This window comes from Callospermophilus lateralis, chromosome 13, assembly GCF_048772815.1.
Source record: "Callospermophilus lateralis isolate mCalLat2 chromosome 13, mCalLat2.hap1, whole genome shotgun sequence".
In the NCBI taxonomy this organism is placed as follows: Eukaryota; Metazoa; Chordata; class Mammalia; order Rodentia; family Sciuridae; genus Callospermophilus; species Callospermophilus lateralis.
Window position 1 is genome coordinate 68626523 of NC_135317.1, and position 5222 is coordinate 68631744.

At 40.0% G+C, this 5222-nt stretch overlaps 1 pseudogene; it reads left to right on the top strand.

Annotated features, from left to right (window-relative positions):
- The first annotated feature begins 532 nt into the window (after positions 1-532).
- Positions 533-4641, top strand: LOC143412089 (large ribosomal subunit protein eL8 pseudogene; annotated as a pseudogene).
- Positions 4642-5222: the final 581 nt, after the last annotated feature.

Genomic DNA, 5222 nt, shown 5'->3' on the forward strand with positions numbered 1-5222 from the left:
ACCCTACCCTCCAGGGAAGCTTTGCACTTGAACCAATGGAAAAGATGACTATGGAGGCTGGAAGGCCGGTACTACCCAGCAGGCCAAGGACTCATTTTAAAAATAGAATATGGAACCATTTAGCAGCCTAGTAAAAAGTCCAAATGCCACGGTTAGGAGAGGGCCTCTGGCTGTCTTGAGTATAATTAAGAGGAACTTTGCCTCTTCCTAGATCTTTATTTCTCCTGTTCTGCCTAATCGCTACCTCACCTTGCATTCATAAGACAACCAGTTCAGCACTGACCTATGTGAGCCAACTCTGGGGGCCACCAGGTCACTGGTACTGGAGGACGTCATCACATATTGTATTAGGTTCATGTTAAGTGGATAATACTGTGTCAATTTTAGCCTCTAATGAAGGAAACCTTCACGGTCAAGACACCTTGACTAACTCTCCACAATTAATCATCATCCCCAGTAGACCTGCTATTTTTATTGTTGTTGTTCCTATAAAATTTGCACCTTGTAGGGGCAGGAAGGGCGCTACGCGTCCATGGCTCACTCTCATAGTGCTCCCAGGTGGTTCAGCCAGAGCTGGTCTCACCTTTTCCTAGACAAGGCGCCAGAGCAGCCAAGGATGGGAAAAGAATATACTGTGTGTATTTCAGTTTAGGACTTTCTCAGCATGTCCTTAGAAAGAAAATTCACAGGGAGCAAAATTCACAGGGAAAGAGATTCATAGCCCTGGCCATTTGGTGACCTGAGCCACTTCCTCTCATTCAGAAATAACACTGAGCTTCATCCTGCCTTAGGATTTCAGCTGTCACATTAGATTGTGCCTCAGCACCAAATATTCCTTCCAAATAATTTTTATTTCTAATAGCCAAAATAGCATGAGATTTCTAAACTATTTCTAAATTTTTTTAAAAAAAATTTAATTATGTTTCTTGGATTAAAGAGATTTCTAAGGGGAAAAAATAAACAACTTCTTGATGTTTTACTCTTAGTTTCCTCCATAACACTAGTATGGTGAAATTCATCTGTCCTATTAACATTTCTATACTGCAAAGAAAAGAAGATAAACATATGGCTTATTTTTCTGACAGTTCTGACCCTCTCCAAATGTTTTCAATAGTAGATATTAAGATGGAAAAAATTATAATACCAAAAACCAATTTCTCAGACTATACTGTTCCCTGCATTGACTTCCTAACACAAGAACTCTTAAAAATAGGAACCAGACTATTTATTCATGAAGGGGAATTAAGTTATCTGTTCTCAACCACAGCTCTAAGCTTCAGGGATCAAGATGAATTTATTTTCCCATTTTGGGTTGGTTTTTTCATAATAGGAAGGACGGATTTACACAGACTTCTTTTTCGATCCTTTTTTCCTTCATGTTTTAAAATTTTATTTCTTAATTTGCATACTGTGTAAGATCTATTCCTGTGAATGTCTGGTTTTATGGGTTTTGACAAATGGGGAGAGGTATCCACCATCATGATACAAAAATTATAAAAAATCGTTCCTTGAAATTCTCCAGTGTTGTTATTTTGTAATCAACACTACCCTCACCCTTAGCCCACCCCTCTCTTTTCCATCCCTATTGTTTTGTCTTTTCTAGAATGTCATATAAGTGGAATCATACCAGCAAAATAGCCTTTTCTCTGGTTTTTCAATTTCACTTAGTAAGTCTCAGGTTCAATCCTCAGCCCCCAAAAATCAAAATTGTTTTCTATCCTATACCTGGATATAATATAGCAGTTGGAAATGTTTGAATATAATTTTAAGGACTTAACTAGGGATTTTTGCACTTGAGATTTATGTGCATTTTTGCATTTATCAGTGATTGGTCCCTTGCTATTGCTGAGTTGTACAGATTTCATTGCACAGACACGTCCAGTTCACCACTGAAGGACATTTGAGTTGATTTTGGTTTGGGGAGATTACATAAAAAGCTTCTATAAACATTTATATACAGATTTTTTACATGAAAATAAACTTTTCTTTCTCGTGGGTAAATAGAAAGTAGAGTCACTAATTCACACAGAAAGGATAGTTTAAAATTGATAAGAAACCCTTTAAAGTTTTTAGTGAAGTTGTAGTATTTTGCACTCCCAGGTGCCATACATGACACCTCTGATTGCTCTACATCCTCATCAACAATTAGTATTGTCTAAAACTCTGAGTGGAAATAAACTTTTTTTTTACAAATTAATTATCTTAGGTATTTGTTACAGTCACAGAAAGCTGTCTAACACAACCCAAATATCTCCTGATCCTGAGCTTTGCATTTAACTACTCACTCTGCCTGGATAGTTCTTGCTTTAAAGTGTATCCTTGCTTTACTTCAATTTATCACAAGCTTACATACAAACATTATATCCCAGAGATCTGCCCTCCTATATAAATCTTATAGAAAACCAAACTAGCAATTCCTTTCATGCTGTTTCATTAGTCTTTGCAACACACATCATCTAATATATCATATATTTTGTTTATTTCATATTTTATATCCTCCTCTAGAATACAAGAAAGCAGCTTAGTTTTGTTCATTGTTGTGTCTAGAATAGGGGGTCTGGCACTTAATAAATATTTGTCACCCAAATGTATGAAGAGAGGAGGGTCTTTGCAGAGAATTCATAGAAAGTGTGGTGGTATTTCCTCTCCCCTTCATTTACGTACTGTGGTCTCTTTCCAAGCTGAATGAGGAAGACCCCAAAAGAACCAGTCATAGAACTTGGAGTTTTGGAAAAGGAGAGACTGACGTCACATACCTGGCTGCATGTGACTAAACTAGAGAATTCTGAAGGGTGAGGACTTGGAGTTCCCCACAACTGCAGAGCATAGAAACAGGGAGAGGCGAGAAGGGGAGTTTCAGAGGGGAAAGGAATCAGGAGTCTTCCTGTCAGATGCAAAGACACTGTGAAGACAGCCCGGCAGGAGCCACATCGAAGGGTCCCACCCAAGTGCCTCCCAAGGTGTAGTGGTTTGCTAGAGAAGTCATGCCAAAGCCTGGATGGTTCTAGCCATAGATATTTATTTTCTCATAATTCTAGAGGCTATGAGTCTGAGCTCAAGATGAGGCTAGAAGTCCTAAATTATGGTCACCATATCACCATAGATGGTTCCTTTTGAGGGCTGTAAGAAGGATCTGTTCCACAACTCTGCTCTGGATTCCTGTGGTTCATTAGCAATCTTTGATACTCTGGCTCATAGGTGCATCACTCCAGCCTCTGCCCCAACTACTTCTCTCAGCATTCTCCTGTGTGTATCCAAATCTGCACTTTCCATAAGAACATTAGTCACATTGGCATTAGGGCCCACCCAAAGGACCTCATCTCAACATAGACAATCACATCTGCAAAGACATTATTTCCCACTAAGGTCACATTCTGAAGTGAGTTGGGGCTTCAACATATGAATCTGGAGGGGGGTGGAGGGAAAAAACACTTTAAATTATAACAATCTCTCACCAGAGTAAAAGAAAGCATTTAATCTTCAGCAGGGCAGCCCACTGGCAGGGCACCATTCCATGCTAACCATGGTTATGATATAAACCATGGCAAGAAATCTCAACTCAGGTGAATGACCCACAATTTCAATAATGAACTCAATTATAGAGTGAAACTGACATCATCAGCAGAATTCTGTTCTTTCAAATGGGGATCTAATGATAATGCTAAGTAATCAAATGAAAAGAGTATTTTTACAAAAGTAAAAAGCACCATGAAATTTTTTATTGGTATATTATAATTATATGTAATGGTGGGAGTTATGATTATACATTTGAACGTGCACACAAAATAATTTGGTAAATTCAAACTGGGAAGTGAAATTGGCCAAACCATTTAATTTTCAAACAGCAGGTCCTCGCTGAGGCAATTTCTACAATTCTCCTTCCTCTCTCTCTCTGTCTCCCTCCTCCAGCCACGCAAGATGTGAAAGAAGGCCAAAGGGAAGAACGTGGCCCCATCCCTGCTGTCATAAAGAAGCAGAAGGCCAAGAAATTAAATATTCTCTGCTTGGAAAAAGTCTAAATTTTGGCACTGGAGAAACATGACACCAGCCCCAAAGGGACCTCGGTTGCTTTGTCAAGTGGCCCCACTTCATCCAGCTGCAGTGCAGAGGGCTATTCCCCATATGCTGCTGAAAATGTCTCCTGTGATTAACCAGTGCACACAGGCTTGAGGCTGCCAGCTACCCAAACCAGAGATAAAGCAAGAGAAGAAGCAGAAACTGTTGGCCTATATTGCCCATGACAGAGATGTCCCAAAGAGAGACTTCCTGTCCACCACCTTGGTGAAGAACAAGAAGTTTCAGTTGATGGTGACTCCACTTGCCATGGATCCCTTCAAGCTGGTTGTCTTCCTGCCCGCCTGTGTCAGAAGATGAAGGTCCTCTATTATATCATCCAGGGAAAGGCCAGGCTGGGACACTAGTCCTCTGGAAGGCATGCAACACCTTGCCTTCACACAGGTTAACTCGGAAGACAAAGGAGCTCTGACTCAGCTGGTGGAAGCTATCAGGACCAATTACAGTGGCAGATTCCAAGAGATCTGCAGCCTCTGGAGAAGCAATGTCCTGAATCCAAAGCTTCTGGCTCACAGTATCAAGCTGCAAAAGGCAAAGGCTAAAGGACTCACCACTGAACCGGATTAAATGAGCTTTATGTAAATAAAAATGAGAGCTCAACATGGTAGCATGTGCCTGTAGTCAGCCCTAGCTACTGGAGATGCTGGTGAAGGAACTTAGGAGTTCAAGGCCAACCTGGGCAACACAGCAAGATTCTGTCTCAATAAATAAATAAATAAATAAATGTCTGGGAATATAGCTCAGTGGTACAGAGTATGCTTAGCATGTCCAAGGCTCTGGGCTCAATCCCCAATACTAAAAATTTTTAAGTGAGTGTCTTTCAAAAATTGTTTGAGTGGCACCAACTTTTGCTGATCAAATAATGCATTTCCGTTAGTTGAGAGAAAAGTCCCATGATTTAGAGTTACAATCTCTGGACAGAATAGGAAGGTCCTCCAGAGATAGGAGGTCGCATATTTTATCTGTTAATTTAACCACAGTTGACTGATCAGCACCAGTTTACACACTAGTATTAGATGTGAACAAAGCACTGCTCTGACGTCAAAGTTATGTCGGGGGTTTTTATTTGCTTTCTTTGGAAATATTTTTCTTGGGTTTTGTTTTATTTGATTTTCTAATGTCCAGGGAATTTAGAGAAGACAGAAGCA